Source organism: Pseudophryne corroboree, chromosome 9 (assembly GCF_028390025.1).
Source record: "Pseudophryne corroboree isolate aPseCor3 chromosome 9, aPseCor3.hap2, whole genome shotgun sequence".
NCBI lineage: Eukaryota > Metazoa > Chordata > Amphibia > Anura > Myobatrachidae > Pseudophryne > Pseudophryne corroboree.
Genome location: NC_086452.1, coordinates 379,701,411 through 379,726,644, shown reverse-complemented (window position 1 = coordinate 379,726,644; position 25,234 = coordinate 379,701,411). Strand labels below are relative to the sequence as shown.

The 25,234-nt window shown below is 46.1% G+C and overlaps 1 protein-coding gene across 4 annotated transcripts in view; it reads right to left on the bottom strand.

Moving 5' to 3' along the window:
- PPARG (peroxisome proliferator activated receptor gamma) overlaps window positions 1-25,234 on the bottom strand; it is a 330,251-nt gene that overhangs the window by 102,473 nt on the left and 202,544 nt on the right. The window contains exon 1 of one of the 4 annotated variants that reach the window (XM_063940775.1): window positions 24,641-24,833. The exons of the other annotated variants lie outside the window; for them this stretch is intronic. The gene's annotated coding sequence lies outside the window, so the exon portion shown is untranslated. Of the gene's footprint in view, window positions 1-24,640; window positions 24,834-25,234 lie in introns of those variants that run through there. 4 annotated transcript variants of the gene reach the window in all.

The window sequence follows — 25,234 nt, the reverse complement described above, 5'->3', positions numbered from 1 at the left end:
GGGGGCGTGGCCTAATCGCGGACCGCGCGGCCACGCCCCCTTATGCAAATTCCGATTATTGTTTTTATTTTTTTTATGGGATTTTGGCCCCTCAGCTAGGGCTAAATCCAGAGGAGGTGGTCGCTCCCCCCTACACACCCGCACAGGGAGAAGAAAGCAGGGAGACTGCTGCCTCCCTGCAACACCACAGACCTGCCAATATGCAGCAGCGTGTGCTGACTGTAGCACAATGCTGCCACTGTTGCTGGCAGGACGGGGGGGGGGGGAGCTTCTGAGCTGGGACAGAGCTACTCCAGCCGGGGGGGCCTCTAAAACTGTGGGGCCAACGGTACGTATCCCCCCCCCCCCCCTTAATCCGGCTCTGCTGCTGGAACCCCCCCATTAATCCGTACCCCCTGATGCCCCCTCTCCCTCTGTCTCCACTATTCACCGCTGCTCTGCTAAGCAGAACAGCGAGTACAGGAGCTTTCCAACTGCCCCCCCCCCACCGCAGGACACTGCGACCCGCGGGTGGGACAGCGGGACAGACCCCAAAAAATGGGACTGTCCTGCGAAAATCGGGACATTTGGGAGGTATGGGGGTGTGTGAGGGGTATGTCATACAGACAGACGGGCACCGGCTCACTGTGTGCTTGACCCCCCACATCGGCATACTCAGCAGGGTCTCTCTGGTGTGGAGGAGCGTCACTTTCTGACACACTCCACGCTTCTTAGCTGCAGTTTAGTGGGGCACCTGCCGCTGTGCAGGTTCCATACTGCCTCTGTTATCTCCAGCCCCGGCAACCCCACCGCTAGCTGCAGCGCTGCCACCCGCAGTGGAGTGCGCCCAGCTCATTCACACACTTTAGCTGGCGGGTAGCGCTGCAGAAATCCGAGCTGCTTGCAGGCTCTGACCCACTCCTCCCTCCAGCCGCAGCATCTCCTGGGAGCTAACCAGTCACTCCCAGTCTCCCCTTACCACAGTGCCCGGAAGCCGTGAGGTCCGCGCCACGTGCATGCTATGACCCCCTCCTCCCTCCAGCCGCAGCATCTCCTGGGGGCTAACCAGTCATTTCCAGTCTCACCTTACCACAGTGCCCGGCAGCTGCGCGAGGTCTGCGGTGTGTGACTGAGGAGGGGGGGGAGGGATGCGGACTGGCAGAGAAAGCAGGACTCCAGCCTGAGAGAGTCAGCCATGCCAAGTCTCCAGCAGCAGCAGATCCCAACAGGTTGGAATGGAACAGCAGCAGCCAGCAGCAGTGACTCCGGTAAGACACATCTGTCTGTCACCACTGTTTTGTCCCTAATACCAATCTCTCCCGTGCCCTGTGTTCTGTCATGTCCCTGGCCTTGCCCTGCCACCCTTATTCTGGCCCTTTCACCCTTATCCTGGCCCTGTCACCCTTATGCTGGCCCTGTCACCCCTGTGCTTGCCCTGTGAACCCTATACTGGCCCCGTCACCCCTGTCCTGGTCCTGCCGCCCCTACCCTGGCCCTGTCACCCCTATCCTGTCCCTATCATTTCTGTCCTGGCCCTGTCACCCCTGTCCTGGCCCCGTCACCCCTGTCCTGGCCCCGTCACCCCTGTCCTGGCCCCGTCACCCCTATCCTGGCACCGTCACCCCTGTCCTGGCCCCGTCAACCCTGTACTGACCCTGTCACCCCTGTCCTGGCCCTGTTACTGCATACCCTCCAACTACCTTTTATGGCATGTACAGTACCCGCAGCGCCTCCAGACCTCTCCCCAATGCACCACACCTCCGCACCTTCCCCTCCACCACATGAGGCACTCCACCCCTCCCCCACATGCTGTGCCTCCAGACCCCCTACACCACCCGTGGCTCCCACTCCTCCACCCCTTCACCACCCACAGCACCTCCAGGCCCCTTCCACCATTCACCCCCCTTATACGTCTCCCCCACACCTGCCCCCCTCCACCCGCAGCATCTGCAGACACCCTCCTCCATCAGCGGTCCCCCCCTCACCCACCCCTCCCCCACCAATGGCACCCCTGCACCTGCCCCTCCACCACCTGCAGCACCTCCGGACCTCCTTTCCCATCCGCCGCAACACCCGTACCTGCCCCTACCCTACCCATGGTGCCTGCGGTCCCCTACCCAACCCCCGGCACACCCGTCCCTTCCCATCCCACAGCACCTCCGCAACCCTTCACCCATCCACAACATCCCCACACCTGACCCTCTCCCACCCGTGGCACCCCTGCCCCTCCCCCACCTGCGGTGCCTCTGGACCCCTCCCCCATCTGCATCCCCCACTCCTCTGCCCCTCCCCCACGCGCAGCACCACCCGAACCTTCCCCATCCGGGCCCCACCCCCACTTCTGCCTCCCCTCCACCCGCAGCATCTACAGACACCATCCGCAGTCCCCCCCGCACCCGCTACATTCTGTACATCGTGCCCTGCAGGTGCTGTTCACGCCGTCGCAAGGGGCTGCGCCTCCTTCACCATCGCACGCCCTTTCATTGTGCAATATTTAACCACTAACAAAGGAATGCAGGTAATACTCCATATAATACAAATATTAAACCCCAGAAAGGCATGCAAGGGTTAAGGGGGCGTAGCCCCTTGCGACGGTGTGAAGAGCGCCCGTAGGGCGCGATGAAGCACCTAGTATATATATATATATATATATATATATATTTAAAAAAAATATTTCCTTGTCCCTCCTTCTAATTATATTGTAGTCTTCTTAAACATTTTTTTAAATAAACACCTATTGGTCGCCAGAACCCCTATCCACCCACATTTGATACATATATATCAATGAATTGTAGGTTGTGTTCCACACACAGGAAATTGGAATAAGTTTGCGTTCCAAACACAGGAAGTGAGGCTGCGATCATGTGATCGGGAACCGATCTTCCTGATCATTTAATGCTATTAAAAAAGGCTTTATACTTATAGAAACTTTACCAATTCTGAATATTTGAGTCCTTGTGTCTGTCACTATTTAGGGAAACTGGATGGAATTTCATTTTTAATAATATTTAGATGTTTCTAATTTGTGACACCTGTTTTGAATGGGCTATTAGCACTGCTATATAAAGGGCACCTAGTCACTGCACTACAATCACCTTGAGAAAGCTGTGTATAACAGCGAAACGCGTCGGTGGAGCAGCTGGACTCTGACTATACATCCCCACACAAACGCCTGGAAGTCGGATATAGGAACTTTTTGCATCAGTGATTTGGACAACTGCATCATTGGACCTGAGCAAATTACTGGACCAAGCAGCATCTTGAACCTAGCTACGTAAGGTCATTTAACTGCAGTATTCTCTTTTCCATTCGCAATATTGTTCCTGGACTGTGGCAAAAAAGCTTTTGGGATGAACTGTTTCATTTGAGTACCGGCAAATTATATACACCATATAAAACATATGGGATTTTTTAAATTTTTGCAGTGCTATATAAGGCCCTATTTTTAATCGATTCTAATGAATTTTCTAACTATTTGTTGCAACAGTAATTAATTTATAGTCCTTATTAAAATTGTCAGAAATTTCTCATCCAGTTTCCTAGCGCTTTTTCTTGTTTCTTATATATATGTATATAAACCAGCTTGTCACACGGAGCAATTAAGCGTCTCAAAGTACTCAATTTATAAGTCAGGTGGTTTCTTAAGCAGTGTGAAAATAGTTCTCATTTCGCAGATGGTACAAAATACAGCTGCCAGACTATTAACCAACCACCTCCATTCCAGCTACATAACACCCATTCTCTACTCCTTCACTGGCTGCCGGTAAGATGGCGAGTCGTTTTCAAGATTGGCTTACTCACTTTCAAAGCCCTACATGACCAGAGCCCAAAGTACTTAAAGCAGCTTCTGATTCCTTACTGTCCAACTCGATTACTGCAATTTGTAGATGGACTATTAGCAGTACCTACAATCTCTGACTCTATGGAACTAGTACAGTGCTAGAAGCCTCCACTCTAGAATCCTTCAAAAAATAGACTCAAAACTTACCTGTTTTCTCAGCAGTCCACTACTACCTACTAGAGATGAGCGGGTTCGGTTTCTCTGAATCCGAACCCGCACGAACTTCATGTTTTTTTTCACGGGTCCGAGCGACTCGGATCTTCCCGCCTTGCTCGGTTAACCCGAGCGCGCCCGAACGTCATCATGACGCTGTCGGATTCTCGCGAGGCTCGGATTCTATCGCGAGACTCGGATTCTATATAAGGAGCCGCGCGTCGCCGCCATTTTCACACGTGCATTGAGATTGATAGGGAGAGGACGTGGCTGGCGTCCTCTCCATTTAGATTAGGGTTGAGAGAGAGGGAGAGAGATTGACCTGAGGCTGTGATACTGTAGAAGAGAGTGCAGAGTTTAGTGACTGACGACCACAGTGACCACCAGACAGTGCAGTTGTTTGTTTTATTTAATATATCCGTTCTCTGCCTGAAAAAAACGATACACACAGTGACTCAGTCACATACCATATCTGTGTGCACTGCTCAGCCCAGTGTGCTGCATCAATGTATATATATATCTGACTGTGCTCAGCTCACACAGCTTATAATTGTGGGGGAGACTGGGGAGCACTGCAGTGCCAGTTATAGGTTATAGCAGGAGCCAGGAGTACATAATATTATATTAAAATTAAACAGTGCACACTTTTGCTGCAGGAGTGCCACTGCCAGTGTGACTAGTGACCAGTGACCTGACCACCAGTATATATAATATTAGTAGTATACTATCTCTTTATCAACCAGTCTATATTAGCAGCAGACACAGTACAGTGCGGTAGTTCACGGCTGTGGCTACCTCTGTGTCGGCACTCGGCAGCCCGTCCATAATTGTATATACCACCTAACCGTGGTTTTTTTTTCTTTCTTTATAGTCATACTAGTTACGAGTATACTATCTCTTTATCAACCAGTCTATATTAGCAGCAGACACAGTACAGTGCGGTAGTTCACGGCTGTGGCTACCTCTGTGTCGGCACTCGGCAGCCCGTCCATAATTGTATATACCACCTAACCGTGGTTTTTTTTTCTTTCTTTATACATACATACTAGTTACGAGTATACTATCTCTTTATCAACCAGTCTATATTAGCAGCAGACACAGTACAGTGCGGTAGTTCACGGCTGTGGCTACCTCTGTGTCGGCACTCGGCAGCCCGTCCATAATTGTATATACCACCTAACCGTGTTTTTTTTTTCTTTCTTTATACATACATACTAGTTACGAGTATACTATCTCTTTATCAACCAGTCTATATATTAGCAGCAGACACAGTACAGTGCGGTAGTTCACGGCTGTGGCTACCTCTGTGTCGGCACTCGGCAGCCCGTCCATAATTGTATATACCACCTAACCGTGGTTTTTTTTTCTTTCTTTATAGTCATACTAGTTACGAGTATACTATCTCTTTATCAACCAGTCTATATTAGCAGCAGACACAGTACAGTGCGGTAGTTCACGGCTGTGGCTACCTCTGTGTCGGCACTCGGCAGCCCGTCCATAATTGTATATACCACCTAACCGTGGTTTTTTTTTCTTTCTTTATACATACATACTAGTTACGAGTATACTATCTCTTTATCAACCAGTCTATATATTAGCAGCAGACACAGTACAGTGCGGTAGTTCACGGCTGTGGCTACCTCTGTGTCGGCACTCGGCAGCCCGTCCATAATTGTATATACCACCTAACCGTGGTTTTTTTTTCTTTCTTTATACATACATACTAGTTACGAGTATACTATCTCTTTATCAACCAGTCTATATTAGCAGCAGACACAGTACAGTGCGGTAGTTCACGGCTGTGGCTACCTCTGTGTTGGCACTCGGCAGCCCGTCCATAATTGTATATACCACCTAACCGTGGTTTTTTTTTCTTTCTTTATACATACATACTAGTTACGAGTATACTATCTCTTTATCAACCAGTCTATATTAGCAGCAGACACAGTACAGTGCGGTAGTTCACGGCTGTGGCTACCTCTGTGTCGGCACTCGGCAGCCCGTCCATAATTGTATATACCACCTAACCGTGGTTTTTTTTTCTTTCTTTATACATACATACTAGTTACGAGTATACTATCTCTTTATCAACCAGTCTATATATTAGCAGCAGACACAGTACAGTGCGGTAGTTCACGGCTGTGGCTACCTCTGTGTCGGCACTCGGCAGCCCGTCCATAATTGTATATACCACCTAACCGTGGTTTTTTTTTCTTTCTTTATAGTCATACTAGTTACGAGTATACTATCTCTTTATCAACCAGTCTATATTAGCAGCAGACACAGTACAGTGCGGTAGTTCACGGCTGTGGCTACCTCTGTGTCGGCACTCGGCAGCCCGTCCATAATTGTATATACCACCTAACCGTGTTTTTTTTTTCTTTCTTTATACATACATACTAGTTACGAGTATACTATCTCTTTATCAACCAGTCTATATATTAGCAGCAGACACAGTACAGTGCGGTAGTTCACGGCTGTGGCTACCTCTGTGTCGGCACTCGGCAGCCCGTCCATAATTGTATATACCACCTAACCGTGGTTTTTTTTTCTTTCTTTATACATACATACTAGTTACGAGTATACTATCTCTTTATCAACCAGTCTATATTAGCAGCAGACACAGTACAGTGCGGTAGTTCACGGCTGTGGCTACCTCTGTGTCGGCACTCGGCAGCCCGTCCATAATTGTATATACCACCTAACCGTGGTTTTTTTTTCTTTCTTTATACATACATACTAGTTACGAGTATACTATCTCTTTATCAACCAGTCTATATATTAGCAGCAGACACAGTACAGTGCGGTAGTTCACGGCTGTGGCTACCTCTGTGTCGGCACTCGGCAGCCCGTCCATAATTGTATATACCACCTAACCGTGGTTTTTTTTTCTTTCTTTATACATACATACTAGTTACGAGTATACTATCTCTTTATCAACCAGTCTATATATTAGCAGCAGACACAGTACAGTGCGGTAGTTCACGGCTGTGGCTACCTCTGTGTCGGCACTCGGCAGCCCGTCCATAATTGTATACTAGTATCCAATCCATCCATCTCCATTGTTTACCTGAGGTGCCTTTTAGTTGTGCCTATTAAAATATGGAGAACAAAAATGTTGAGGTTCCAAAATTAGGGAAAGATCAAGATCCACTTCCACCTCGTGCTGAAGCTGCTGCCACTAGTCATGGCCGAGACGATGAAATGCCAGCAACGTCGTCTGCCAAGGCCGATGCCCAATGTCATAGTACAGAGCATGTCAAATCCAAAACACCAAATATCAGTAAAAAAAGGACTCCAAAACCTAAAATAAAATTGTCGGAGGAGAAGCGTAAACTTGCCAATATGCCATTTACCACACGGAGTGGCAAGGAACGGCTGAGGCCCTGGCCTATGTTCATGGCTAGTGGTTCAGCTTCACATGAGGATGGAAGCACTCAGCCTCTCGCTTTGAAAATGAAAAGACTAAAGCTGGCAAAAGCAGTAGCACCGCAAAGAACTGTGCGTTCTTCGAAATCCCAAATCCACAAGGAGAGTCCGACTCCAATTGTGTCGGTTGCGATGCCTGACCTTCCCAACACTGGACGTGAAGAGCATGCGCCTTCCACCATTTGCACGCCCCCTGCAAGTGATGGAAGGAGCACCCGCAGTCCAGTTCCTGATAGTCAGATTGAAGATGTCAGTGTTGAAGTACACCAGGATGAGGAGGATATGGGTGTTGCTGGCGCTGGGGAGGAAATTGACCAGGAGGATTCTGATGGTGAGGTGGTTTGTTTAAGTCAGGCACCCGGGGAGACACCTGTTGTCCGTGGTAGGAATATGGCCGTTGACATGCCTGGTGAAAATACCAAAAAAATCAGCTCTTCGGTGTGGAAGTATTTCACCAGAAATGCGGACAACAGGTGTCAAGCCGTGTGTTCCCTTTGTCAAGCTGTAATAAGTAGGGGTAAGGACGTTAACCACCTCGGAACATCCTCCCTTATACGTCACCTGCAGCGCATTCATAATAAGTCAGTGACAAGTTCAAAAACTTTGGGTGACAGCGGAAGCAGTCCACTGACCAGTAAATCCCTTCCTCTTGTAACCAAGCTCACGCAAACCACCCCACCAACTCCCTCAGTGTCAATTTCCTCCTTCCCCAGGAATGCCAATAGTCCTGCAGGCAATGTCACTGGCAATTCTGACGAGTCCTCTCCTGCCTGGGATTTCTCCGATGCATCCTTGCGTGTAACGCCTACTGCTGCTGGCGCTGCTGTTGTTGCTGCTGGGAGTCGATGGTCATCCCAGAGGGGAAGTCGTAAGCCCACTTGTACTACTTCCAGTAAGCAATTGACTGTTCAACAGTCCTTTGCGAGGAAGATGAAATATCACAGCAGTCATCCTGCTGCAAAGCGGATAACTGAGGCCTTGACAACTATGTTGGTGTTAGACGTGCGTCCGGTATCCGCCGTTAGTTCACAGGGAACTAGACAATTTATTGAGGCAGTGTGCCCCCGTTACCAAATACCATCTAGGTTCCACTTCTCTAGGCAGGCGATACCGAGAATGTACACGGACGTCAGAAAAAGACTCACCAGTGTCCTAAAAAATGCAGTTGTACCCAATGTCCACTTAACCACGGACATGTGGACAAGTGGAGCAGGGCAGACTGAGGACTATATGACTGACAGCCCACTGGGTAGATGTATGGACTCCCGCCGCAAGAACAGCAGCGGCGGCACCAGTAGCAGCATCTCGCAAACGCCAACTCTTTCCTAGGCAGGCTACGCTTTGTATCACCGCTTTCCAGAATACGCACACAGCTGAAAACCTCTTACGGCAACTGAGGAAGATCATCGCGGAATGGCTTACCCCAATTGGACTCTCCTGTGGATTTGTGGCATCGGACAACGCCAGCAATATTGTGTGTGCATTAAATATGGGCAAATTCCAGCACGTCCCATGTTTTGCACATACCTTGAATTTGGTGGTGCAGAATTTTTTAAAAAACGACAGGGGCGTGCAAGAGATGCTGTCGGTGGCCAGAAGAATTGCGGGACACTTTCGGCGTACAGGCACCACGTACAGAAGACTGGAGCACCACCAAAAACTACTGAACCTGCCCTGCCATCATCTGAAGCAAGAAGTGGTAACGAGGTGGAATTCAACCCTCTATATGCTTCAGAGGTTGGAGGAGCAGCAAAAGGCCATTCAAGCCTATACAATTGAGCACGATATAGTAGGTGGAATGCACCTGTCTCAAGCGCAGTGGAGAATGATTTCAACGTTGTGCAAGGTTCTGATGCCCTTTGAACTTGCCACACGTGAAGTCAGTTCAGACACTGCCAGCCTGAGTCAGGTCATTCCCCTCATCAGGCTTTTGCAGAAGAAGCTGGAGACATTGAAGGAGGAGCTAACACGGAGCGATTCCGCTAGGCATGTGGGACTTGTGGATGGAGCCCTTAATTCGCTTAACAAGGATTCACGGGTGGTCAATCTGTTGAAATCAGAGCACTACATTTTGGCCACCGTGCTCGATCCTAGATTTAAAGCCTACCTTGGATCTCTCTTTCCGGCAGACACAAGTCTGCTGGGGTTGAAAGACCTGCTGGTGACAAAATTGTCAAGTCAAGCGGAACGCGACCTGTCAACATCTCCTCCTTCACATTCTCCCGCAACTGGGGGTGCGAGGAAAAGGCTCAGAATTCCGAGCCCACCCGCTGGCGGTGATGCAGGGCAGTCTGGAGCGACTGCTGATGCTGACATCTGGTCCGGACTGAAGGACCTGACAACGATTACGGGCATGTCGTCTACTGTCACTGCATATGATTCTCTCAACATTGATAGAATGGTGGAGGATTATATGAGTGACCGCATCCAAGTAGGCACGTCACACAGTCCGTACTTATACTGGCAGGAAAAAGAGGCAATTTGGAGGCCCTTGCACAAACTGGCTTTATTCTACCTAAGTTGCCCTCCCACAAGTGTGTACTCCGAAAGAGTGTTTAGTGCCGCCGCTCACCTTGTCAGCAATCGGCGTACGAGGTTACATCCAGAAAATGTGGAGAAGATGATGTTCATTAAAATGAATTATAATCAATTCCTCCGCGGAGACATTGACCAGCAGCAATTGCCTCCACAAAGTACACAGGGAGCTGAGATGGTGGATTCCAGTGGGGACGAATTGATAATCTGTGAAGAGGGGGATGTACACGGTGATATATCGGAGGGTGATGATGAGGTGGACATCTTGCCTCTGTAGAGCCAGTTTGTGCAAGGAGAGATTAATTGCTTCTTTTTTGGGGGGGGTCCAAACCAACCCGTCATATCAGTCACAGTCGTGTGGCAGACCCTGTCACCGAAATGATGGGTTGGTTAAAGTGTGCATGTCCTGTTTTGTTTATACAACATAAGGGTGGGTGGGAGGGCCCAAGGACAATTCCATCTTGCACCTCTTTTTTCTTTTCTTTTTCTTTGCGTCATGTGCTGTTTGGGGAGGGTTTTTTGGAAGGGACATCCTGCGTGACACTGCAGTGCCACTCCTAGATGGGCCCGGTGTTTGTGTCGGCCACTAGGGTCGCTTATCTTACTCACACAGCTACCTCATTGCGCCTCTTTTTTTCTTTGCGTCATGTGCTGTTTGGGGAGGGTTTTTTGGAAGGGACATCCTGCGTGACACTGCAGTGACACTCCTAGATGGGCCCGGTGTTTGTGTCGGCCACTAGGGTCGCTTATCTTACTCACACAGCTACCTCATTGCGCCTCTTTTTTTCTTTGCGTCATGTGCTGTTTGGGGAGGGTTTTTTGGAAGGGACAACCTGCGTGACACTGCAGTGCCACTCCTAGATGGGCCCGGTGTTTGTGTCGGCCACTAGGGTCGCTAATCTTACTCACACAGCTACCTCATTGCGCCTCTTTTTTTCTTTGCATCATGTGCTGTTTGGGGAGGGTTTTTTGGAAGGGCCATCCTGCGTGACACTGCAGTGCCACTCCTAGATGGGCCCGGTGTTTGTGTCGGCCACTAGGGTCGCTTATCTTACTCACACAGCGACCTCGGTGCAAATTTTAGGACTAAAAATAATATTGTGAGGTGTGAGGTATTCAGAATAGACTGAAAATGAGTGGAAATTATGGTTTTTGAGGTTAATAATACTTTGGGATCAAAATGACCGCCAAATTCTATGATTTAAGCTGTTTTTTAGGTTTTTTTGAAAAAAACACCCGAATCCAAAACACACCCGAATCCGACAAAAAAAATTCGGTGAGGTTTTGCCAAAACGCGGTCGAACCCAAAACACGGCCGCGGAACCGAACCCAAAACCAAAACACAAAACCCGAAAAATTTCCGGCGCTCATCTCTACTACCTACTGTTAAGCTTGTTTTGTATTTTGTGCTGTAAAGGCAAATATAAAACACTTTGGTGGGAATCCAATTGTTTTTTTCCGCCGACAGACAGTAGATGGCATCCATCAGAGCTATCCGATTCTAGCTCAGGAGCGATTGGCTGCCGGCGCCAGCATTTCAGCTCACACACCCCCTGGAGGTGGTAAGCTGAATTGCACGAAAAGGCAACATTATATGGTAAAAAAAAAAATATTCCCTGAGCAATAAAAATCTCTTAAAATAGAACATATGGATATTGGCCCTCATTCCGAGTTGTTCGCTTGCTAGCTGCTTTTAGCAGCCATGCAAACGCTAAGCCGCCGCCCACTGGAAGTGTATCTTAGCTTAGCAGAAATGCGAACGAAAGGATCGCAGCGCCGCTGCAAAAAAAGATTGTGCAGTTTCTGAGCAGCTCCAGACCTACTCCTAGCTTGCGATCACTTCAGACTGTTTAGTTCCTGTTTTGACATCATGAACACGCCATGCGTTCGGCCAGCCACGCTTGCGTTTCCCCAGGCACGCCTGTGTTTGTATCTGACACGCCTGCATTTTTCCACACACTCCCCGAGTTACCTCCCAGAAACACCCACTTCCTGTCAATCACTCTGCGGCCAGCAGTGCGATTGAAAAGCGTCGCTAGACCTTGTGGGAATCTGCATCAGCTGTTGTGAAAGTACGTAGCGCGTGCGCACTGCGCCACATACCCATGGCAAGAAGTGCCATTTTTTTGCCTGATCGATGCGCAGCGACCGAAAACAGCTAGCGAACAACTCGGAATGACCACCAAAATGTGGTAAAATGAAGATCATTAGTGAACTCGTTTGCTTTTACTAGACTAAAGAATTTTCATTGTTCCTGCTTACTATATGTAAAAAATAAAAACTTACATTTTAAAGGACATTTGTTTTTATTTGCTGTCAGGGTTGTCTGTGTGCAAGTAGCATGTCATAAACTTGTACAACAGGATTTTGGGGCTTTAAAAGAATTTTCCATGCTATAATTTACCGTACTTCTCAAATGTTTCTTCAGACACAAAGACATTGCCCAGCTTTGTTCAGGAAATAATACGCAGTTGAAAAGAATGTAACAATATGTTAGAATTTAAGATAAACTTGTCACAGACACACTTACTCAATAGTTTAGCATGCACATATATAAAGCAATCTGTTTATGATTTTACTGAAACTTATTTGATTTATATGTATATAATGCCTGTTTTATATGGGCACCACTCTGTCTCAAATGATTACAATTACATAGTATACACAATATTTTGCAGAGGTTTTATGTACATCCAACGGGTGTAGTATGAGTGGCCGACGGCCGGGATCCTGGGGGCCAGCATACCAGCACCGGGATCCCGACCGCCGGCTTACCGACAGCTGGGCGAGTGCTAATAAGCCCCTTGTGGGCTCGCTGCGCTCGCCACTCTATTTATTCTCCCTCCAGGGGGGTCGTGGACCCCCAAGAGGGAGAATATGTGTCGGCATGCCGGCGGTCGGGGTCCCGGCGCCGGTATGCTGGTCGCTGGGATCCCGGCCGGCGGTATACTGAGGACCACACCATCCAAAAATGAGGTAACTCATTACCTTTATAGCTATGCATAAACTCACAATTATTTTCCATGCAGCCAAGAGGTCAACTTATAACTGCCTATACAGTCTATGTCACTGTAGTACTACACTCATCACCATCCAATCACTGTGACTAACAGGATACACACTGCGCTCACTCTGTGCCATCACCATCCAATCACTGTGACCAACCTGCTACATGCTGCGCTCACTCTGTGCCATCACCATCCAATCACTGTGACCAACCTGCTACATGCTGCGCTCACTCTGTGCCATCACCATCCAATCACTGTGACCAACCTGCTACATGCTGCGCTCACTCTGTGCCATCACCATCCAATCACTGTGACCAACCTGCTACACGATGCGCTCACTCTGTGCCATCACCATCCAATCACTGTGACCAACCTGCTACATGCTGCGCTCACTCTGTGTCATCACCATCCAATCACTGTGACCAACCTGCTACACGCTGCGCTCACTCTGTGCCATCACCATCCAATCACTGTGACTAACCTGCTACACGCTGCGCTCACTCTGTGCCATCACCATCCAATCACTGTGACCAACCTGCTACACGCTGCGCTCACTCTGTGCCATCACCATCCAATCACTGTGACCAACCTGCTACACGCTGCGCTCACTCTGTGCCATCACCATCCAATCACTGTGAGCAACCTGCTACACGATGCGCTCACTCTGTGCCATCACCATCCAATCACTGTGACCAACCTGCTACACGCTGCGCTCAGCACCATCCAATCACTGTGACCAACCTGCTACACGCTGTGCTCACTCTGTGCCATCACCATCCAATCACTGTGACCAACCTGCTACACGCTGCGCTCACTCTGTGCCATCGCCATCCAATCACTGTGACCAACCTGATACATGCTGCGCTCACTCTGTGTCATCACCATCCAATCACTGTGACCAACCTGCTACACGCTGCGCTTACTCTGTGCCATCACCATCCAATCACTGTGACCAACCTGCTACATGCTGCGCTCACTCTGTGCCATCACCATCCAATCACTGTGACCAACCTGCTACATGCTGCGCTCACTCTGTGCCATCACCATCCAATCACTGTGACCAACCTGCTACACGCTGCGCTCACTCTGTGCCATCACCATCCAATCACTGTGACCAACCTGCTACATGCTGCGCTCACTCTGTGCCATCACCATCCAATCACTGTGACTAACCTGCTACACGCTGCGCTCACTCTGTGCCATCACCATCCAATCACTGTGACTAACCTGCTACAGGCTGCGCTTACTCTGTGCCATCACCATCCAATCACTGTGACTAACCTGCTACACGCTGCAATCACTCTGTGCCATCACCATCCAATCACTGTGACTAACCTGCTACACGCTGCAATCACTCTGTGCCATCACCATCCAATCACTGTGACTAACCTGCTACACGCTGCGATCACTCTGTGCCATCACCATCCAATCACTGTGACCAACCTGCTACACGCTGCGATCACTTTGTGGAATCACCATCCAATCACTGTGACTAACCTGCTACACGCTGCGCTCACTCTGTGCCATCACCATCCAATCACTGTGACTAACCTGCTACAGGCTGCGCTTACTCTGTGCCATCACCATCCAATCACTGTGACTAACCTGCTACACGCTGCAATCACTCTGTGCCATCACCATCCAATCACTGTGACTAACCTGCTACACGCTGCGATCACTCTGTGCCATCACCATCCAATCACTGTGACCAACCTGCTACACGCTGCGATCACTTTGTGGAATCACCATCCAATCACTGTGACTAACCTGCTACACGCTGCGCTCACTCTGTGCCATCACCATATTACATTCAATATCACTCTCAGGCCTGCAATATAGACTGTGTAGCAGCACTGCACTGACTTTGTGCCGGGCAACTGAATGATAGTAATAAGAATGACTGTGACAGCACAGCACTGACTCTGTGACAAGAAACCGAATGACAGTAATAAGAATGATTGTGTGACAGCACTGCACTGACTCTGTGATGGGGAACCGAATGATAGTAATAAGAATGACTGTGTGACAGCACTGCACTGACTCTGTGACGGGGAACCGAATGATAGTAATAAGAATGACTGTGTGACAGCACTGCGCTGACTCTGTGACGGGGAACCGAATGATAGTAATAAGAATGACTGTGTGACAGCACTGCGCTGACTCTGTGACAGGGAACCGAATGATAGTAGTAAGAATGACTGTGTGACAGGACTGCGCTGACTCTGACGGGGAACCGAATGAGAGTAATAAGAATGACTGTGTGACAGCACTGCGCTGACTCTGTGACAGGGAACCGAATGACAGTAATAAGAATGACTGTGTGACGGCACTGCGCTGACTCTGTGATGGGGAACCGAATGGCTGTAATAAAAATGACTGTGTGACAGTACTGCGCTGACTCTGTGACAGGGAACCGAATAATAGTAATAAGAATGACTGTGTGACAGGACTGCGCTGACTGTGTGACAGGGAACCGAATAATAGTAATAAGAATGACTGTGTGACAGCACTGCACTGACTCTGTGACAGGGAACCGAATGACACTAAAAAGAATGACTGTATGACAGCACTGCACTGACTCTGTGACTGGGAACCGAATGATCGTAATACGAATGACTGCGTGACAGCACTGCGCTGGCTCTGTGACTGGGAACCGAATGATAGTAATAAGAATGACTGTGTGACAGGACTGCGCTGACTCTGTGACTGGGAACCGAATGATCGTAATACGAATGACTGCGTGACAGCACTGCACTGACTCTGTGATAGGGAATCGAATGACAGTAATAACAATGACTGTGTGACAGCACTGCGCTGACTCTGTGACTGGGAACCGAATGATAGTAATAAGAATGACTGTGTGACAGGACTGCGCTGACTCTGTGACAGGGAACTGAATGATAGTAATAAGAATGGTTGTGTGACAGCACTGCGCTGATTCTAGCACATCCCCATCCAATTACTGACTAAGGGGGCATGTACTAAGCAGTGATACAAGTGGAAAAGTGAACCAGTGGAGAAGTTGCCCATGGCAACCAATCAACATTGACACAACATTTATAATTTGCATACTATAAACATATACAGAGCAGCTGACTGGTTGCCATGGGCAACTTCTCCACTGGCTCACTTCTCCACTTTTACCACTGCTTAATACATGTCCCCCTCAGGGGGGGTATTCAGTAGTAGACAGAATTGAGATGCGATCCCATCTAGCCCCGTATTGTGCATGCGCAGGACCCGCACTGCGCATGCACGGGCCGGGGAGATACGATCGCATCTAACTGATGCGAACAATCAGGCAGAGGCGTTCGCAGGGCAGTATGGGGCGGAAATGCATCACTGCGGGAGGCGATAACGTAGTGTTCGGCGGGCATGGCAACGAAAACGGGGGCCAATTCGGGGCAGCCATGTTACATCACATGCGGCCGCTGCGACTCAGAAAATGGTCGCCCTGCGCTGCAACAGGCTACCGGGTGCCATCCCTACTCATGGGCCAATTGCACTAAATATTGTGATGTGTGTTGGGGGATTCCATTACCCTATTACTGCTTCACTGTCTATCATCTGCATACAATACCGCTGGCATGAAGAAACCAGCAATGTAGAGGGACACCTCACAATGTAACACTAAATATGGACCAATTCATTTATATACGTAAGCTTTTGAAAAATTTCTAGGGGAAGACGCGTGCAAACTCACAAATACTAATATGTTGTATGAACATGCAGGAGCGTCTCATTTACGTGGACGTTAACAAGTACAATCCACTCCACTCGTGTGAGCAAAACGGACGTCTTGGATGTTTAAGAAGCTATTAATTAAACTTGGCTGTAAAAGCAATATTCAATACTACTTAATTTTAATTTTTTTGTCTACTCGTAGTTATCTAACTCAAATTACATTTGCTCTAAACTACAATCAAAAGGCAAAAAGATGAATAAAAGCATCTCACTATTGGGCAGGATGCAGCAACGCTAAAAATGCAGGCAAAAAAAAAAATGCAGTTTTCTGAGGTTTGGCCACTTACTGCATTTGCATGTGCACCAAGCTTATTTGCGGCGGGTATTGCTATCTTCATGTGGCGTTACCCTGTAGAAGCCTGTGGGCTTCTATCACATTGTACCCTGAGAGGGATCCAATCCTATCCCTTGCAGCACATGCATCACTCAATGCATGTGCAGACAAACTACCGGGTCCAAGACCTGGAAGTCCCTACACCGCAAAGGACAGCTCTTATCGGGAGAACTGTCCTTTGCTGAAATATTCATGCATGCGGCGTAAGTAAATACCGATATGCATGTGATGAGTGGCGGGATGCATCACATTCACAATGCGATGTGTCATGCATCCAGCCCTATCGTATGTACATTGCTGTCCAAAAACAGTGTGGAATGTAAAAACTCTGTAAGAGGTCATTGGGATCAGTGAACAACAATGCTGATTAAAGTTTTACTATTCTACTGTATATAAAAACAAAAAAAATCATACTGACTTATTTATAGAAAAGCTCATATAAGCGCTTATAGAACTGTGAGATTATACTCACTGTGTGCCGGATTTCATATATTTGTGAATATAAGCAATCGTTACTGGTTTTTATTTGGGAAGGAGGGGGACTGGGGTGAGGGTTTACCCCAAACCCCTATTAACAAGCAGAACTACCGGTTAATGTGTTTAGAATATCCACTGTTCGTGAAGTACTATAGTAAGGGAAGTATCTTATAAAGAAAGAGAGTATCACACAGCGAATTCTAAATTGGTGGGGACTTCAGGCAAGTTACCTAAGAAGCTTCAGCTTTCTTCAACAACTGCAGAATTGTGTGACATTTTCAGGAATGTTCTGCAAAATTTCCACAGCATTCACAGTTTGTCCAAGAAATAAGCTTTAACTCAATCACACCACACAGCAGAATGTAGTTACTTTTGTCTCCCAACTCCATCCTTAGACCAGTGGTTTCTAAATATGGTCTTCAAGGCACCCCAACACTCCAGGTTTTAAGGATATCCCTGCATGTGCACAGATAGTATAGTTAAACTGACTGAGGAACTAATTAAGTCACCTGTGCATAAGCATGGATATCCTTAAAACCAGGACTGGTGGGGTGCCTTGAGGACCACGTTTGGGAACCATCACTTTAGACCAAGAATTCGGCAAAACCATTACTTACAGTGTGAAATGTCATTTCTCAGGACAGAAATGTAACTCTAAAGATTTTTTCGATGGAACTCTCCACCTCTGCGCAGGTCCTCTGTGTGCACTTTCACTGCACTAACGTAACTTTTTGCACTTAATGAGGATAAAAGTAATATAGGGCAATATTCAATTAGTGTCAACATTTTCAAAAGAACGGAAAGACAGCATTTCCGCCAATAATCTGCACCTTTCGACACTTCACTATTCAATTGAAGTGCCGGTTTTCCGCCCTGTCAAAAATGAAGAAATATCGAAAAACACAATGATGACCGGAATCTCACCTCATCCATGTGTTTTCGACCCTGCCGCGGTAGAAAACGGATCCGATTTCGACCATTAATTTACGCCAATAAGAGAGGATGAAAATTAATGGTCAGAATCAGCGGGAAAATGGGTGGAATCGGGCCGCAATAGAATAGTGAAGTGTCGCATCCTTGGTGTCGGATAGGATACAACACTGATTAAAAACCCCCCTTAAAGTTTATTTATCTCAGTCATATGTGTCAGCCTGGTAAATATACTGTTAGTTTGTTGTAGAGTCTAGTATATTTTTAGTATGGGACTAATCTGAGTGTTAGTAAAGAGAAGAGGGAGTTATTGATATGAATATACAAACAAAACCCTGGAATACCAATGCTGTAGGCTGGAATTCTGATGCAACCTATTTTCACAGCTACAGTATATAAGGATTCTCTCCTGCTTTTCCTTTAGAAAGTGGTTGTTTTGTAGTAACACATTATCAGGAACATACCAGCTCAGATGGTTGGTTCCCAGAGGGAGGGGAGAACAGGGGGAATGACAGCTACTTTACTGTTATGGTATAATCTTGCCGCACATATCTGCATGAGCACAGGTTGTAAATAGCTAATATCATCTGTTAGCCATTGTAGCTTATGGGCTACATTTGCTCCAATGCTTCAGGGATCCAATGACCGCGCATGTGCAGTAAGAATGTCCATAAAATTATGGATACAGTGAAGTTTCTGCATCATTTTATGATTTGAGGCAATGCACTAATAGCATGATTCAGGAGATTTCACAGAAATCTCAGATAATAGAACTAAAGAAACTCTGAAAAATTAACTCCAAAAAAATGAAGCTTTTCAGAGTTTGGCCATGTTAGGTTACACTGACTTTAGACAGTGTAAACTGCTTTAAACTTATGAAGGCATAGTAGCAGGAGAGAGATCTTCCGATCACCCTCCTGCAGCCTCCATCCGGCGCCGGCTGTGATTCTGGAAACTGACACCAATCGAGAGTCAGTTTCCCCCAAAGGAGTTTTTCAGAAACTCCTTAAAAATGCCTGGGAAGTACTTGTAGAGACAGTGGTAATCGGTACCACTGTCCCTGCGGGTTTTCCTACATACATAGCAGGGATATTATCATTAAAAAATATCTTCCGCAAAACAGAGTGTTAATAAGTTTCCTGCAATTATTAATACATATACCCCAAAATGTTTTATTTTTGTGTATGAAAATGAGCCACGTTCTGCCATACAAAATATATATCAGGATTTCCAACATGAATTATTCCTGCAGCACAAAATGCTTTGTTCCCAAACTTGTCACTTTTTTCCCTTTTGTAGTTAACTGAGTTTGAAATAATGGATCAATAATGCTTTGTTTTTTAACAGTCAACAAATGAACCCACAGTAATTATGAAAATAATCAAGAACTTTGAAAGTAAAACAAGATTTTCTATACAACTCACTGTGGCAGATTTTAAGAAGCTTGATAATTATAATTTTTTCCTTTGTTTATTTCTTCAGACTGCTATTAATGATTAACAGTAATCAAATGACAGTTAGGACAGGGTCTACCAGGGCAACCACAATCATATGAGACATGAGGTAGTGAGCAGAGATCTTTGGAATGACCCTCTGCGATCTGCTTTCACTGTAAAATCCTCCACCTCCGTATCCCCCCTCTGCCATCACATGAAATGCTAGGAGTCGGTGCGTGTGACTGGCAGTGTGACTTTTCTGCCTTCCAGAGAGATTTTGAAAATGAGAATGATTTGTAAGAAGTCAGTCAAAATAAAATGCATGCTTAAAAGGTACTTGCTCTTTTAAAAAAAAATTGTATGTGGGACTGCAGGTTCAAAGGCAAAATTACTTGAATGATATTAGGTTAACAAAACCAACATATGACTAGAATATAACAGAAAACCGAAGGACCTCCGTTAGATTTGGGAGAAAATTGTATTAAAATTTACTTATAGAGGGCCAGCATATTTCGTTGCACTTTACAATTGGGAGCAAAACAGTAATAAAACAGAAAAATAGGTAAGAGGACCCTGCTCCCAAGTTTGCAATCTATACAAAAGGTACAAGTTTGCACCTTGATGCATTCCATGGAGACAAATTTATAATGTGAGGTCACATTTAGAGTGGTGAGGAGTGTAAGTAAATGGGTACAGCCTGAGTAGCATTTGTGGGTATTCTGACTGCAAATGCAGCAATGATTATATAACTTGTATTCTATCCTATTAAATGTTTTATACTGTAAGTCTTTTGACTTTTTTTATTGCTTTGCTTGGACTGCTTCTGCTTAAGTACCATGTATGGTGCTGCGGAGATTGGATGATAATAATAATAATAATGCTAAATTGCAATGTAAAAATAAAGTTACATAGTAATTGTGTTTTAAACACAGTATTTTATCTTTGCACAAAACACAAATGTACTTGCAACTCTTCGCAAAATAGTTTACCCAGGTGTAATTTTGCAACTTTAGTTAGATTTGTTCCACACACTACATTAGACCTTAAGTGGCAGATTCAATTAGTCCCAAAGTTCCACCTCTAAATACATATACTTTGGTATTTTGGTAGGACCACACTAGAAAATGCTGGCAGAGTCACTGTTCCTGTCCCCGCAGTGCTTATCTCCGGTTTAGATACTAAAGCTGAATATCTTTGTCAAATTTCACTCCCAGACCACTTAAATTCACAGCTGAAGAGAGGTATTTCACATCAATAGGGGGGGGAAATGATTTCCCTGCAGAGATGTTCAGTGAAGCCGTAGACATGGATGAAAGCAGATGGAGGTATTTTACGTTTAGGGGTCCATGAAAGTTGCAATGAGAATGCAACCCTATAAGTGAATTTTCCTAACAAGTTCAGCTTTTAAAACTTTTTCAGATTTCAACATAGAGGGAAAAGTGTGAAGGCTTTACTGTAGGGGCTGATGATCCAGCTATCCCACCTGACCGAATTCAGCATAAAGCACTAGAGATTTAGATGTATATTTACTAAAGTGCGGATTGACAGAAGTGGAAATGGTGCCTACAGTAACCAATCGGATTTTAGCTACTGTATTATCTCATAGAAGGTACTAGATAAAAAAGTATAATCTGAGTGGTTGCTATGGGCAACATCCCTACTTCTATAAGCCAGCACTTGAGTAACTATACCCCTTAGTCTTTCATATTTCCATCCCAGGAAATATCCACTATTGGACTACATGGTAACCCTTCATGATGTAATTAGCATTAGTTAAGTCTGTAATTTCATACAAACACTGTTAATTATAATATACAAAGGAAGCATCTTCTGTGCGCACAACAACTGGATATCGAAAGTTAAGCTCTATGAATCAACATGGGGGGTAATTCAGACCCCGCATGTCTGGCTCTGCTCTCCGCACAGGCACAAAAGAATAGCACGGCGGCGATGCTTTTGTACCTGAAGAGTAGCTCCCTACCAGCGCAGCTCCTGCGCGCTGGCAGGAAGCTACCCGTCGCTCTCCGGGTCGCAGAGGCTACGTGTGACATCACGCAGCTGCCACGGCCTGCCCCCGCACGGTCCAGGCACGCCTGTGTTGCCCGGAACGCGAACCCAAAATGGCGGCCCAACTCCGCCGGCCCGCCAATCAAACTGCTCTGACTGTCAATCAGGCAGAGGCGATTGCTGGGCTGAGATGCCTATCAGCGATCAGGTCTGAATTAGCCCCATGGTACAGATGTAGCCATGCACGTCTTGCTGCATTGCGGCATGCTTCATGGTGCGCCGTTCTGTGACTATTCGCAGCCGGCAACCACTCCATTAATTCCATTAGGAATTAATGGAGCCATCGCCGACTGCGACTAGTCGCAGCCAGGCATGCCATGCAGCTAACCATGTTGCAGCATGCCACATCGCAGCAAAGATGAGCATGGCTACAGCTGTATACTGTCCCTTTAAAGTAGAACCCCTCGCAGTCAACTAAATATTTCTGTGCCTGTACTTTCTACCTGTGCTTTCCCTAATAAACTTAGATATAATTGAATTAGAAACACCACAATTTAGACACTCAGAGAGGTGAATTTATTTTTAGGACGGAGGCAAGAAAAGTGTCAGTGAGGGAGTGTACCAGCCACCTGTTTCTAGACAGCAGTCTAAATGGATCACCGATAACACCCACCTATTTGCTCAATTTGTACATCTGGAACGAACATGAACAGGACTTTCAAGGAATAAAAATCTGCCTAACACCTTCATCATTCATTGAGGGCAGGAATGTGACTTGATAACCACATCACATCTTTAAGACAATTTAAGTATTTTGAGAGTGACAAAATTCCAGATTCCTGTTTAGTGCAAGTAATAAACTGGGTGTTATTAATCCTGACCTGTTTGCATTGATTGGGCACAAAATTGCACAAGTCAAAATTCAACTGTTTAAACACAGAGGAGCCTTCTATTGAGACTTAACTCCCAAAAACAAAACAAGCAGAGGCTGGAGTTAACTGGCATGATCGGGGAATGTAATTCACTTTCGATGGATAAATCATGCCATTTTACAAACAGCGATCACAATCAAATTTTTTAATAACAAATCCATGGGCTGACCAAGTCACTTCTTTCTAAACGATAGAATGTTGCAGCATTCCCTGATGAAACTGTTTCAGTGTCTCTTCTGCAGAATATCTTACAGTGCACATCACTATAAAAAACACACACATGTGGGTTCCCCAAAACTCACTTCCTAAATCTACCCCACATCATGTGACCCAGCAAATGAAAACTCAGCAAAAATATTCATGCTGAATCATGTCAAGAATGTGATCTGTGACGTTGCAGACAAAAAAGTGTTCCAGATGTGAACTACTGTATTGATGATATATCACTGTGCAACAAGTTATATCATTGCCGTCTTAATGAATGATAGTGTGTAATGTATTAGCCTAAGTTGTTATGTATTATGAGTTATTAATATAATTATTACTGATATTATGAGGACTGCTTCCTTATGTAGTGTGCACCATTTTAAGAAAAAAACACACCTTGCTAGTTACTGTAGGAAGCAGACATACAGTATGGGGATATTTAAGAAGTACACTGGGGACTTAGTTGTCATTGTAAGCTATGATATGGTGGCACAGTATGTTAAAGTGCAGCAGATTAAGGTACATAATGGATTGCTATACTAGTCAGTGGTAGTGCGCTAGTTATAATGCACTGTCACAGTATAAAGTGTTGTAGTGAGAAAAATATTGCAAAACATAGGATAGGACTTTAACATCTAGGAAAATCTACATCCCCGGTAAATCACACATACTGCAGATCAGTCTGGAGTTTCCAGTATATCACATATTGGCCAGTACAGTATATTATATATTGCTGTTTCTGAAGACCCAAGTATATACTATATATTGCAGTTACCAATCTATCACAAAGTGACCAACCTGCAGCCCCCTGTACATACTAAACAGTTTTGGTTCATCAAATATATTATGACCACAACAAAGCCCTTAAAACAGCACAAAGTGACCAGTGCAAACACTCAGGGCATCACTTACTGACCAGTGCAAACACTCAGACCATCACTTACTGACCAGTGGAAACTCAGGACATAACTTACTGACCAGTGTAAACTCAGGACATCACTTACTGACCAGTGCAAACACTCAGGACATCACAGTGGAAACTCAGGACATAACTTACTGACCAGTGTAAACTCAGGACATCACTTACTGACCAGTGCAAACTCAGGACATCACTTACTGACCAGTGCAAACACTCAGGACATCACTTACTGACCAGTGGAAACTCAGGACATCACTTACTGACCAGTGCAAACTCAGGACATCACTTACTGACCAGTGCAAACATTCAGGACATCACTTACTGACCAGTCTATAGGCACCAATATTTCATATACTGGCCACTAGACAGAAGACCACTTTACAGTAGGGAACATAATTTGCTATTTCAGACTTATGTCCCAAGTACATTAAATACAGATCTGTATGCTATCACCAGTACAGCACATACTGACCAGCATCAAATCCACAGTGTACAGCATGTATGTAATATCTAATGAACAGTTCAAACAACGTGGGCCATTACAGAACCCAGCGGAGATAAGATAAATTGCAGACACACATGGGAACACTGCTAGGTAAATAGTAAATGAAAGTGATACTGTACAGTATGTGATTTCTCCCCCCACGTGTATCCCACCACATCACACCTTAACTGCAGAGGAGAAGAGGATCTCCCTGTGATAACTTACCTGCAATATCACTGGATGCCCCCTGGTTACCCTGCAGATCTGTCAGCAGTAGTGTGCCATGCGCTGCCAATGCCGGCCGGGATGTGGACGGGATGTTACAGTAGTGCCCACCTAATGCTGTCAGAGAGTCTCTATTCTCTATCTCTGTCTCTTTCCTTCTCTTCCAGCCTTGTCTGTACTCTAGTGTCAGGCACCCTGTCACTCCCCTTCCCTCCCGAGTTCCTCCCTCTCTCCACCCCGAACCCTAGTCCACAGTGTGAGTGTGGCATCTAATAATCATCCCATGTCCACTGAGCTGACCACCAGCAACACCAGTGGGGTTTTTCACTGATCGTGTGTATAATTGCCCTATAAATCATAATATTGCAGATAAACTGTGGATCGCGCTGCCACCTACTGGCCTTCTGCTATCATTCTACTACATGTGATAGCAATGGGATATATTTATTTTATATAGAGTATTTATTTTGGGTGTCTTTGCAAATAATCTTATAAGTGCTATGTTTAGTATTACACACACATATATGTACCATGTTAACTATTAAGTCGACACCAAAAGGTTGACATGCAATAGGTAGACAGGTACTCAAGGTT